This window comes from Mirounga angustirostris, unplaced genomic scaffold (genome assembly GCF_029215605.1).
Source record: "Mirounga angustirostris isolate CCGP_5_RB_7025 unplaced genomic scaffold, mMirAng1.0.hap1 SCAF_5, whole genome shotgun sequence".
Taxonomy (NCBI): domain Eukaryota; kingdom Metazoa; phylum Chordata; class Mammalia; order Carnivora; family Phocidae; genus Mirounga; species Mirounga angustirostris.
In genome coordinates, this window is record NW_026991713.1 from 85,550,706 (window position 1) to 85,565,924 (window position 15,219).

Below are 15,219 nucleotides of genomic sequence, written 5' to 3' on the forward strand. Positions count from 1 at the left end.
ATAGCAGCATTTGAAGGATTAATTTAAGATGAAATCCATGTTTGCATGTATACGTAATAGGGAGAGTGTGGGAGGTTAATAAATGTATATTTCTCATGGAATTAAAAGAGAAGGACACAGTGTTTCTATCAAGGGAAAAAGAGATAAGAGGGAAATGTGTCTGTGATAGGAGTATAAAAAACAATCTCCTCTTGAAAATTAGCGAAGGCCTAGTAAATTAAGTGCTAAAAAAAAAAAATGCAGTCTGACTAAAATATTTCAGCCTACAATCAGGGAAAAAAGTCACTACAAATTGAAAATATAACCTGGCACCATAATACCTCATTCTTCTATGCCCCTGGAAATTAGAGAAGCTGAAAAAAAATGTGTGCAAAATTATTCTAAGCTCTAACATTCTACAGTGATAGTGTTACAAATATACCAAAGTCTAATTTATATTTGTTAAATATAGTTGACCTTTATTTATGTACATCAGTATTAATATTGGTTCTCTTTACACATAAATAAATTCCATCAAACCTAAATAATTTGAAGATCACGTTTAACCCTTAAACATACATATTTACGTATATTAAAACAAATAGCATATTTATCACATTGGGCAAATATTGTAGATCAAGGCTCACCTCAAATCCCAGCCTACATACTCATGATTAATTTTTTTATTCATTCAACATAATTCATTCTTTCATAAACACCAGCAGGTGACAATAAGAAGAACTTGTTTTTTGCGGTGAGAAAGACCTGAGTTCTAGTCTCAGAACCACTATATACCAACTAGTTGACCTTAAACAAGTAACTTGACAGCCCAACTTTTCCTTCTGTAAAATAGAAGTGACAAACAGCTCCTTCGCAAAGATTTAAGAAATCTGACTTAATAGAAACATGTTTTCCTTTAGCCCATACCTGTCATTGCTCTTTAACCTTCTTATTCCAACTCTGATTCCAAATTCATGTGTTAAAAATAGAACAGTGACTGACACATAATGGTCCTCAATATACAGGGACAACTGATGGTCAGTATAAAAATGGTCATGATAACTTACACTTGTGTATAATATCTTAGTTTTATGTTTAATCTTAAAAAACATAAATATCCTAAAACTTACATCAAGAGTCATAAGAAATGCACCAATTCTATTTGGTACTTAAGAGTTAACAATGTAAGTCAAAGTTAAACCACATCTCTGTTCACTTTTGCATTTTTCCGTTCTAATTTCCTATGATACCAATGGAATATCTGACTCATCTCTTATTTGCAAATTACCTCAGCAAACGTGGAAGCAATTTACAACCAATCAGGCTACATATTAAAATTTCACAATACTCTGTCATCTGTCATTGTCATCAAGAAGACCACTTCCTTCATACTAACTTCTGTTTTGTATTTTAAAACTGACTACACAGTCATCCAACACATTAAGAAGAGAGCCTCTTAGAACAATTTGCTCTGAGAGGGATAATTCAGTGTGGAGGATTATTTCCTCTTAATTGATGTCCTAAACATTTTAATTGGTTTGACTAAACATAATTATCAAAGCTTCAACCTTGTCATTGCCAAAATTCTTTCATTATTAATATACCCGTTACAGTAACATCCTGTAGGTCCCTAAAAACAAGTTGTTGGAAAATTCTTAATCAAGAGCACACCCCTGATGTTAATAAAGGCCTGTGTCTGAAAGACAAATAAAAACAGGACCTGAGAAGGAGGCATTATCTATTCACATCTCATCTTTTCAGACTTGATCTGATTCTTCAGTTCCTAGAGAACTGCAGGTCATAATGGGTATTAGCCTGGACTCTAGGATTGCAAGTGACAGAAATCCAAGCTAATTAGTTTAAGCACAAGAGTAAACAGTGGATGAAGTCTTATCACTGCAAATGGCATCTTATCACTATGGTTGAGATCATGTACTATGGATTCTTATTTTTGCTCCATCCTTTTTTAGCTGTGCAATCTTTGGCAAGAGAATTAAGCTTTTCCTTCCTTGGGTACTACAAAATGGGGACAGAAATAAAACTTATCTCATGGGACTGTTGAGACAATTACATGATTTAATACATATAAAGCACTTGGAAAATAGCCTGGCACATAATAAATGTTCAATAAATTTTTTAAAAGAGCAGAGATAAACCTAATTTTAGAGAGAACTGGAGTACATGTCATCAGGATCTGCTTATTCTGTTTTTTTTTTTTTTTTCCTGTCTACATTTCAATATTTCTTAACTTCAGACAAAGAGCTTAGCAACTAGTCTGAAAGAGCCTTCATTATTCAGATCAACATAAAATATTTCAGGGAAGGAGTCTGATTGGCCCAGTTTAGGTCATGTACCCCTTCCTGGACTACCCACTTTGACTGCAGATGGGGTTCTATGATTAGCATAGCCAAGTCTCCCAGTTTATGCCTGTTGTCTCAGCATAATGACTAATAGTACAATTATAATTTCTGTAACATTTTCCATGTAATATTCTTGCCAAGATGTTTAATCTGAAGCTAATTATAAGGAAATAATAAAAAATATCTAGGTTGTGGGACATTCTATACTGTAATCATCATGGATGCTTCAAAAAAATTTTAAGATAGATTAAATGAGATTAGAAAATACGACAACCCAATGAAATGCATGATCCTAGGGAGTAGGGAAATAACTACAAAGAACATTTTGGGAACAGTTGTGTGTGATGGCCATACTGTACTTACGTAGAAGAATGTCCTTAGGTCTGGGATATACATGCTGAAGAATTTAAGGGAAAAGTGTCAAAATGTCTGCCCCTTATTTTCAAGTAATTCAGGGAGGATAAAAGGCTATATTGATAGAGAAAGAGAGATATGGAGCAAAATGTCACAAAATATTAACTGTTGTTGAATCTGGATAATTCAATATATTATAGTCATTGTATTATTTTTCTGATGCTTCTGTAGGTTTTAATTTTTTAAAAAAATCAGGGAAAATGACCCCATGTGAGCAATAAATTATATGGTCAGTCTATCTATATGATTGAACCAATTTGGGCTGGTTGTCTATCCTTGAACAATAACTAAGTACTGTTTGACAGGGAAGCAAAACCATAAAAAAAAAAAAAAAATGGCTAGTCCCATTCACAACAGGTGTCTAAAATATGAGGACAAAGAGAAAATTCCCAAGGAATTTGAAACCAAGGAAGAATCACTGTGTATCAGGCAGCCACCCAGTTCATGTACTGTAACATGCAAATTATCTCTAGTCCAAATGCTGTTATTCTTGAATTCCATTTTTCAGACAAAATAAGCCAAACCAGCGTCCTTTTAGCAAAGGAAATACCTCTTTTTTACTAGCTTCCCTGAAACTGCCATGATCCTTTACATGTACCTAGTCTAGGTCAGGAAAACTTCACAGAGAGAGGCTTAGAATTCTTCCTATCATGGTCCCAATGGTTGGGTTTCCTCCAATATGAAAACTATTGACAGTTATCCCTTATTGCTATTTCTTTAGAACCCTCTCTTCCCCTACCAAAGTCTATGAGAACCTGCCAACTTTCCTGTCACAAAGCTTCTTTTGCATTCAATAAATTTTTAAAGAGAATGCCCACCATTGTTTATTTCATAATTTTGTAAGGTATTTGAGAAGTCAGGCCAAAGACCTTGAAATCTGAATCCAGATCTACCATTCCTAAGATGTCACTTTGGACAAGTTACTTTACATCTCTGAAATTTAGTTTCATCATCAGTAAAAATGAGAATAATCACAACTGCCTTGCAAAACTGTTGTAAATATTAGAACAAATAATGTAAAACATGTAATAGTTGCTTTCTATAAACAATAATGATGATGATGATGATGATGTCCCAGGTCCCACCCTCGGGGACCTCACTGTCCAGGAACCGCTGTCTTTCCTCACCTGTGTTGCTGCTTTTTCCAACCAATTAGAACTTGCTTCCAAAACAAGTTGCTATGGCTCTGTATGGGCAAGTGCAACATAGAAATACAGGCTTCTTTATGTCTGAGGCAACTTGGTTGCACAGCATCTTATTTTCATTTACATCTTGTTTTGTTACTTAAACATTACCCTAATCCAAATTCATTACAGTACATCAAGTTCTAGAATTTCTTCCCTTTCAGACCTTTCTATATAAAATATTACTTTGTCTTTGCATAAAAATAGTTGGCATTCTCTTAAGGTAATTTAGGCTTTTCCAATCAATAAATATATCTAAATATTTTTGTGAGTAAGTAGGACCTTGTTACAGAGTAATACGTCATCAATAAGACAGAAGACACAGCTGGTGTATTATCTGGTGCAAATCCATTCTTTCCAGATTAAGAATCTTTGTTAGCAGTAAGTGTGTAATAGATGGAAAGAATGTAGTTAAGCTATTTGGTATAAGGTTTTGATTCACAGAATTAGAAGAAAATTATTTGTTTAGGAAATTAAGAAAGCAAGACTTTAATATCAATATATGAAACAATTTGGAATACTAAAAATCACTAATATTTGTTCTAAATTGAATACAGGAATTTCAAATATAGAATGGAAACTAGTCAAGTTTGAAGAACCCAACTTTTTCATCTTTATACTACAAATACCCTAATACAGAGACAAAACAGGAGAAAATAGATTACCAATAAACTCCAGATAATTTATGGACAAATTAACATAAAAAGAGAACAAATTTTAATAAGCATGTAGGGCCATAATATTTCAAAAAACTAGTAGAACCTCAATTATGTTAGAATATGTCTGTGATTTGGCCATTTTAAGAGAGACATACATTTCATATATATTCAAGAGTGACCCTGTATATAGATAGTTGCCTTTATAATATGGTTTCAGAAACTCCTAAAGGCCTGCTATAGTGTTGAAATGATTTCAAATTATTAAATTTTCTTGTAAGTTTCCATTGTAGTGAATCATTTTACCTAAGCCACTAGAAGCAGAATCCAAAGTTTACAAAAAATAGACAATGGCTGAAATTCCCTATGCAGTTAGATATTAACCTCTTCCTCCTTCCACAACCCCTTAACCTCAAAAAGACAAAAAAAAAAAAAAAAGAAATAGGAAAATAGGTTGCTGCACATTGCCATGAAGTGCTGAGAAGACTCTTGAGACAGCCAAACACAACTGTGCATATGAGCCTCAAAAGAGAAGATATGGAGCTGCCTAGAGTAGAGTAACTGACTCAAAGTATTTTTCACTCAACTCAGTGTACCTCTTACAGGAGACACTGATTAGCCAAATGCTTAGATAATTCATCCCAGTTTTAGAATGCTCTCCTAAGAAGAGAGTCTTAGTTTCCCCATCTGTCCAAAGAATCCACCTCTCTACCAACATTTTCTGTACTCTGGCTATCTCCATATCAGTTTCAGTTATCTACAGCTGCATAACAAGCTGCCATAACTTTTAGTAGCTCAGCAGGGACAGCCTCCTCTCTGCATCATGTGATGGACCTTGGAGCTCTACTAGGACTCAAGAATCCAAGATGGCCTCCCCCACCTGCCTGGTACACAGCTAAGATGCTGAAAGAGCTGGAGGCTAACTATGACTTACTCTTTCCATGTGCTCTGCAGCAGGCTTGGAGGTACTCCTTTACTTAGTGGCTCAGGGCTTCAAAAGAACAGCAGAGAAAGCCACGATTCTTAAAATCCAAGCCCAGAACTGGCACATTTTCATTTTTGCCCCATTCTGTAGGTAAAAGGAAGTCAGTCAGGAGGTCAGCAGAGATCCAAGGGTAGGGCAAATAGATCCCATCTTGGAAGAGAGGAGTGGCACATGCTTACAGGAATGGGAGAAATTAAATCTTTGCAGAAGATCAACTTATAATTTAACTTCAGCACATTTTAGATAATGCCCAGCATGCCATCACCTTAGATGATGACAGATGAAATCATGTTCTTACTTCCCATATTCTTGTATTATTGATGTCTAATACAAACCACTTCTCTCTTTATAATTTTTACATAATCTATAAAATAATCTAAGTATTTCTACAATCTTGGTGAATTGAGGGTAGGGTCACTATGAGGGATTCTGGGTAGGTGGTGGTAAGTCCTTCAAAAATGACACCCAACTCACCAAAAATTCATTCTCTCATCTTGTCACAGTTCCAGTCTTGCCATTATAGTCCTTCTTTATAGTAAAGCATTAAAATGGAATTAAAAATGAACATGTGTTATCCAGACCCAGGAACACAGTCCACTATTAGTAATAAACACAATTATAAAGGTCAGCTTAGGAATCATCTGCACAAGGTCTTTGTAGAAAGACACATGAGAGAAGCAATTTGAAGAGGATTAAGGAGAAGAGAGGCAAGATAAAGAGAAAAAAACAAACCAGAAGAAGTTGACACAGATGCCACTTTTAAGAAAGCCTCTTAAAAAGAAGCTATAGGTGTGAAAAGGAGTGAGACATACTAAAGAGAAATTCACCTACGGTAATTTGACATGGGTAGGTAATTCCATTTGGCTAACAAGGTCCATGAGAAGAACAATGGATGATGTTTTTGCTTAATCAATTGAAACTACAATGCAACTGGCTACTTATTAATATATTATTCTTAACTAACACCTTGTCAGTTACAGCAGGATTATATACTAATTTCCAGTTTCTGTATCCTGATACACATTGCAGAATTGAGTCTCTGAAACTTCTTTTGTATCCAGTGCCAGGAATAAAAATATATTTTAATTGCCAAAGTAGACACTACTTCAAATATCAGTTTGTACTTTTCATTAGAATTTAAAGTATTGTATATATTATAGTTACAATAGCCAAAACTGGGCTGAATAGACACTTAAAAAAAAAAAAGTACAAATTCTTAGTGATGAAACACATTAATCCAGGCAACAAATATCTCATGAACAATCATTATGTGTAAGGAAACATCAGGGATCCAAAGAAGAATGGTCTGCCCTTAAAGAGCTTAAAATCTAGCAGGGGAGATGAAATATAAATAGCCATAATATCAGATGAGGTATAAAAATACCATAGGAGATAAAAGGAAAACTGCTGTATCAGAGTATCAGAGGATAGAACCAAGAACAGCTTCAGAGAGAAGCTCTAGATACGCATTCTGAGAGGCTTGTGGAACTTTTAGAATGAAAAATAGGAAGAGAAGAGTATTCAACATGGCGGCCATGGGGCAAACGATGAAAACTGTAGAACGTTTTCCAGGAATAAAAAGTCAAGAAAATAGAGTTTAGAAATATTTAAGGTTGGTGAAGAATAATAATAAAAAATTGAAAGTTGAAAAGGCAGATGGGACTGTCACTGCCATGCTAAAGATTTTGGGTTCTATTCCAATGTCTTTAAATATCTTTGCCCAAGTACACTCAAAAGAATTTTTTTTTAAATGTATTACTTTCTTGCATAATTTTTTTTCCATTATGATTTTTTTTATGTTTTTAAAGAGTGGCAAGGATATAATTTCCAGTAATATCATAAATATTGACATTTTTAAAACACTTGTTACATCATTCTTTTACTCTAGCTATTAGAATTCACAATCAACCATTTGAAAAATATATGCAGACACAATTCAACTGTTTCCTTTTGTTTCTTGAACTTCTGCTTCTATTCCCATTCTTCCCCATAATTTTATCCTAATGTTCTCAAAAGTCTTTATAGATCAAGCTTTCATACTTCTCTGGAAAAAAAAAATATACTCAGTATATAAATGAAATTAGTTTGTTTATACCTGTTATCAAAAGGCTGTGTTTTATGGGAAGTCATCAGAGAGGGAGAAAAGCCATGAGAAACTCTTAACTATAGGAAACAAACTGAGGGTTGCTGGAGGGGAGGTGAGTGGGGGGATGGGGTAACTGGGTGATGGGCATTAAGGAGGGCACGGGATGTAATGAGCACTGGGTGTTACACGCAAATGATAAATTATCGAACACTACATCTGAAACTAATGATGTACTATATGTTGGCTAATTGAATTTAAATTTTTTTAAAGATTTTATTTATTTATTTGACACAGAGAGAGAGAGAGAGAGATCACAAGTAGGCAGACAGGCACGCAGGCAGGCAGGCAGAGGGAGAGGGAGAAGCAGACTCCTCACTGAGCAGGGAGCCTGATGCAGGGCTCGATCCCAGGACCCTGGGATCAGGACCAGAGCCAAAGACAGACCCTTAACCAACTGAACCACCAAGGCACCCCTGAATTTAAATTTAAGAAAAAAGGCTGTGTTTTACAAAAATGTTCCAGATTAAGTTATCATTACCATGATTATCAGTACACAACTGATCAAAGCAAATATTTTACAAATTTTGATAAATATTATTAAATATAAAGTAAAAATATTATTGGAAATATATCCCTTAATAAAATAGATGAGACCTTTTTTAAAAACTTATTTTGTACATTAGTGGATGAATATCACTTATACAGAATCAGATTCAGCATCAACTCTATTTCCATTTTTTCTTTTAGAGATGTTTATAGATGTCATGTGAATATGTATGTGAGAGTAAAAGGAGTTCTATTATAAAATATCACTCAATTCTTTGAACTCTTGAGTTAATGTTAAAAACCACAATGATCTATCATCAAAAATTATTTTTAGCTATCATCTGGCAATCTGATTAGATCACCTTAATTTTATGCAAAGCAAGGATTAGATATCATGTGATCAACAAGAGAATGTTAATAGAATCCAATTATCACCAATATTTCAAATTACCCCTTTTTTGACACTTCAAAAATTTCACAATCTGAACCAGTGCATAAGATTCAGAATAAGTGAAACAGGCACCTCTTTTGTCAGACAAGAGAAGGACAACTGTAAAAAAAGAAAAAAAAATCACAGGAAAGGAAAACCCACAGTTTGCATCCCAACTCCATACCAGGCAGGTCAATTTGAAAAAACTGAGAAGCTGGAAACTCATGCTCATAAAACTGCCTGAAACTTTCTTGGGAAATCTTCATGTGTCTCTTGGGAAGTCTTTGTGTGTCTGACATGTACCCAGTTAGAATACTGCAATAGGGGATAATTGACAGTTTTTGATCAGGGAAGTAATACAATTATAACTGTGCTTTGGAAATATTAAGCTATAAACAATGTACAGATTGGATTGAAAGGAGAAGCTGTTCAAAGCAAGGAAGCAAAGAGAGACCATACTGTAGATTAGTAAGTATTAAAAAGGGGGTGAACTAGAATACTAGCTTTGAAGCAGAAGGGAGTGAATGACATTATGGAATAAGAACCAAAATGATTTAGTAAACAAAACTTGATGTGGGAAATAAATGTATCATTTCCCTCTCTTATTTATTCACTCAGTGAATGAATATTTTTTATTTTTTTAATTTTATTTTATTATGTTATGTTAATCGCCATACATTACATCATTAGTTTTTGATGTAGTGTTCCATAATTCATTGTTTGCGTATAACACCCAGTGCTCCTGAATGAATATTTTTTAAATGCTTGATATCTGGCTACTGTGAAGGCAAACATAAAAGGATGGCATACAGGAAGACATTTCTGGAAAATTATTTATGTGCTGTGATAGAATATTGGTACAGGTCTTCAGGCTATCTCCTAAAAGCTAGGGGAAATCATCAGAAGGGTTGTAAGCAGAACAGATTTCAAAGGGCAAGAGTATCTCTGGAAGACTTTGAGATCTTCTTGCATATTCTAATTCACTAGTTTGGGTATCCCTTCTTCCATTCAATGTAATATCAAAATCTGATCTCAGAGTTGTGAGATGGAGCCCTGTGTCTGGCTCCATGCTCAGCACGGAGCCTGCTTGGAATTGTTTCTCTACTTCTGTCCCTTACCCCACTTGCGCTCTGTCTAAATAAATGAATAAATAAAATCTTTAAAAAAAAAATCTCAACTCCATTTCAATTTACTAGATTATTTAAGTTTGGTCTTATTATTTCTCTTCTTTTTCAAAGAAACTTCCCCTCTCCCTGTAGTCAAAGTTTTCGGTGTTAAATGGAAAGAGACAGAATTTTATTCCAGATATTATCTTTTAGATACATATACTCATATTCAAATTTTCCAATATAACACTATGAAATCCAAAACATTAAGGCACCATCTACTTCTCTAAGGAATTACTATTAATTTCTGGAAAACTCTGGGAAAATAGTTCCTTCTGTGGAACAAAGACATTCTTTCCCCTTCTCCCAAACCATAAATTCAAAGGAATAAACAGTAAAGACAAAACCCCTGATATCCCCACTGTTACGTTCCTCATCAGCAATAAGGCTTGTTTTAGGATGAGATTTAAAAAGGAAACATATATAATGGAGACAATCTACTTTTATTTTTTATTTTTTTATTGGGGATGGGCAGAAGGAGAGGGCGAAAGAGAATCTTAAGCAGGCTCCAGACCCAGCCCAGAGCCTGACATGGGGCTTGATCTCACAACCCTGAGATCATGACCTTAGCCAAAATCAAGAGTCTGATGCTTAACCAACTGAGCCACCCAGGCGCCCCAAGACAATCTACTTTTAAAACAGAATGACTATCCTCAGCATTTCAAAAACATGATTTCAAGGGGTTAACAAAAGGTCAACTTATATTAACAATGCTTCTTTAAATTATGATCTTTGTAATATTGTTAGTAATTAAAATTTATACTCCAAAAGTATACTTCTCCCTCAAATTAATAAACTATAAATGAAAGAAAATTTAAATTAAATTCATATTGGTTAGGTCCAATATCTTAATGGAAATGAAGAGACTGATACTTCAGAGTCATGGTAGTGGGCAAAATATGATACACAAAGGAAATGAATCTTATCATGGAGTTGAGAAAGCTGGCCAAAGTGCCATGTTTTAGCAATCAGGTTTTTGTTAATTTATGAATTACATTTATGAATAAAAGCATAGAACAGCAGGTTAGAAAAATTCAAGTCAAACATCCAATCAATGATTAATTATCTTGCTTTTCTAACAGTTTTGACTATCAAAAAGATCCATAGCAGATGTCCAAGTGCTTCTTTTGATTAGAAACCTTCTATTTCCCAAGTTAGTCCATTCTGTCAGAGAAAAGTTGTGATTATTAAAAATAAACTTCTTAAAGTAAGTCAAAAATCTGTCACCCTTTAGCTTCACTCATCAATTCTAGCACTAGTTCTTGGGGTCATAAATAATTGAATATGCTCATCATCATCTCTTCCCCTTAAATGTTTAAAAATAACTTTACAACTCTCCTTTATGCTTTCTCTTTTAAATGCTGAGTATGTCCAGTTTCTTTCACACTACTTCATATGACATGGATTTTAACTTTCTCATCTTCTTGGTCTCTCTCTTGCCCATGAATGGCTTTTTCAAAGGTGACTCTCTAAAAGGAATACAATCTTATCATGTTGCACCTAGTAGCGGAAAATATAGCAGGAAAATCACCTTCTTTTTTTTGGTTGCCATACTCAATGAGATTATAGCGGGGGGGGCGGTCAACAGTCCAAATAATATTGTAGGGAATGAAAATTTTCCCCTTCTATACCCTAGGTTCTGTGGTTGGTCTAGGAATTAAAGTGACAGAATACAGATTAACCAGAGAAAACAAATTTCAATTGTGTACATATGTATAGAAGCTCCTCAAGGATATGAGACTCTAAAGGCCACCAGATGATTGAAGTTTATATACCACCTAAGCAGAGGAAAGGGATAAAGATCTGAAGCATGAAAGGGCAGGAGAGGCAATTCCTGGGAAGGTGAGAAGAAGAAATATTTGGTAAACAAAGGTTTCTCTGCCATGCAGATCATTCAAAATGGATTAAAGACTTGAATATAAGACCTGAAACCATAAAACTTCTAGAAAAAAATATGCACAGTAAGCTTAATTAGCAATATTTTTTGGATCACTCTCCTCAAGCAAAGGCAACAAAAGTTAAACAAATGGGACTACATCAAAATAAAAAGCTTTTGCACAGCAAAGGAAACCACCAAAAAATGGAAAAGGCAACCTACTGAAAGAGAGAAGATATCTGCAAATCATGCATCCAACAAGGGGTTAATATCCAAAATATATAAAGAACTTATACAACTTGATATCAAAAAACAAACAACCTGATTTTAAGACAGGCAGAGGACTTGCAGACATTTTTCCAAAGAAGACATCCAGATAGCCAACAGACAAATGAAAAGATCCCCAACATCGCTCATCATCGGGGAAATGCAAATCAAAGACACAATGAGATATCACCTCACACCTGTCCAAATGGCTAAAATCAAAAAGAAAAAAAATAACAAGTGTTGATGAGGATATGGTAAAAAGGGACCCCTCCTGCACTGTTAGTGGGAAAGTAAATTGGTGCAGCCACTGTGGAAAACAGTATGGAGGTTCCTCAAAAATATTAAAAATAGGACAGATGGCAAAGGAAGAAGATCCTTTTTTTTTTTTTTTTCCTGAGCTCACTTCCTCACATGGACACACCAAGACCACAACTACATGTAATACAACTCTGAAAATGACCTGAGACTGGCAGAGGAGATTCTGCACAGCAAAAGGCATAATGAAAAGGGTAGGAGGGAAAGAGATGCAGTAAGGCACCAGACTCCAGGTGTGGCTGGGGCCCCACAAGTGGGAGGGCTATCACAGGTGTGGAGGCACTCCTTGTGGAAGGGAGAGGATCAAGCCCGAAATCAGGCACCCCTGGTCCTGGGACCTGCACCAGAAGACAAGCCCCCATCATATCTGGCTTTGAAAATCAACAGGGCTTACCTCTAGGAAGTCTGAAGGGCTAGAGGAAATTGAGTCTCCACTCTTAAAAAGACAGCACACAGCATCCTGGTCCAAGATCCAGCAGAGAAGTAGCAGTTTGAAAAGCACCTAGAGGGGTGCCTGGGTGGCTCAATCGGTGGAGCATCAACTCAGTTTTGGCTCAGGTTGTGATCTCATGGGTCCTGAGATCGAGCCCCGTGATGGGCTCCACACTCAGCAGGGAGTCTGCTTGAAGATTCTCTCCCCTGCCCCTCCCCCTGCTCTCTCTCTCTCAAGTAAATAAATAAATCTTAAAAAAAAAAAAAGAAAAAAGAAGAAGAGGAAGAGGAAGAAGAAAAGCACCTGGGGTATACACAAAGGATATTTATTGATTAACTTTAGCATGTGTGCTAAAGGGGGCAGTGATTTGTGAAAGCTTTCTCTGAGAATAGAGGTGTTGGCAGGTGTTATTTCTCTTGCCCTCCCTTCAGCCTCAGCTAGCCAGGTGTTTGGGGAACCTGTTCTGACACTCTCCATCTACCTGCTAGCACAGCATCCTCCACCCCGGCGTTCCCCTGTGGACCCACCCTGTCAAACACACCCTGGCAGATGCTTCTCATCAAATCACAAGAGAAGAGAGCAAAAACAGGAAAAAAGAACAGAGAATGCAAAAATAACCAGAAAACAATTATCAAACTGACAATATGTATGTATCTATCAGTAATTACTTCCAAATGCTTCAGTCAAAAGACACGGGGTAACTAACAGATAAAAAAAAAACAAAAGCCACTTATGTGCTGCCTACAAGAGACTCACTTTAGAACCTAAAGAAACATACAGACTGAATACAAAAGGATGAACAAGACATTCCATAAACTTTTAGCGAGATTCATCAAGAAAAGAAGACTCAGAAATGAAAGAGAAGTAACAACCAACACCACAGAAATACAAAGGATTTTAAGAGACTACTACAAAAAATTATATGCCAACAAATTGGACAACTTAGAAACTTATAATCTTCCAAGACTGAATCAGGAAGAAAACAGAAAATCTGAACAGACCAATTACTAGTAACAAAATGTAATTGGTAATCAGAAAACGTCCAACAAACAAAACTTCCAGGACCAGATAGCTTGACAGATGAATTCTACCAAGCATTTAAAGAAAAGTTAATACCTATCCTTCTCGAACTATTCCCCCCCCCCCAAAAAAAATAGAAGATGGAGGAATGATTTCAAATTCATTCTTTGAGGCTAAGAGTCCCATGAAAAGATGTTCAACATCACTAATCATCAGGGAAATGCAAATCAAAGCCAAATGAGATATTGCCTCACACCGGTCAGAATGGCCTGTTTCAAAAAGACAAAAAATAACAAGTGCTGGCAAGGAAATAAAGAAAAAGGAACCCTCATGTTCTGTTGGTGGGAATGTAAACTGGCACAGCCCCTAAAGAAAACAGTATGGAGGTTCCTCAAAAAATTAAAAATAGAAGTACCATACGACCCAGTAATTCCACTTCTGGGTATTTATCCAAAGAAAATGAAAACACTAATTCAAAAATATATATGCACCCCTATGTTCACTGCAACATTATTTACAATAGTCAAGATGTGGAAGCAATCTAAGTGTCCATCAATAGGTGAATGGATAAAGAAGATGTGGTGTATATATACACACAATAGAATATTACTTGGCCATAAAGAACGAAATCTTGCCATTCATGGCAGCATGGATGGACCTAGAGGGTACTATGCTAAGTAGAGTAAGTCAAAGACAATACCATATTATTTCACTTATATGTGAAATCTGAAAAACAAAACAAACAAATGAACAAAAACAAAACAGACTCCTAAGTACAGAGAACTAGTAGTTGTCAAAGAGGAGGAAGGTGGGGTGATGAGCAAAAGAGATGAAGGAGGTTAAGAGGTAGAAATTTCCAGTTATAAAATAACTAAGTCACAGAAATGAAAAGTACTGCAGTAGAAATACAGTATTGATTCAACAATTCTATACATTACCCAGTGCTCATCATGACAAATGTACTCCTTAATCCCCATCACCTCTTTCATCCATCCCCCCACCTACCTCCCCTCTGGTAACCATCAGTTTGTTCTCCATAGTTAAAAGTCTATTTCTTGGTTTCTCTCTCTTTTTTTCCTTTGCTCATTTGACTTGTTTCTTAAATTCCACATATGAATGATATCATATGATTTTTGTCTTTCTCTGAACGGCTTATTTTGCTTAGCATTATACTCTCTAGCTCCATCCATGTTGTTGCAAATGGCAAGATTTCATTCTTTTTTATGGCGGAATAATATTTGATTGCATATATGTACTACCTCTTCTTTACCCATTCACCTATCAGTGGAGACTTGGGCTGTTCCATAATTTGGCTATTGTAAATAATGCTGTAATAAATATAGGGGTGGGCATGTATCCCTTTAAATTAGTGTTTTTGTATTTTTGTGGTAAATACTCAGCAATTACTGGATCATAGGGTAGTTCTATTTTAACTTTTTGAGGAACCTCCATACTTTCTTCTGTTTGCATTCCCACCATCAGTGCACAAGTGGTCCTATTTC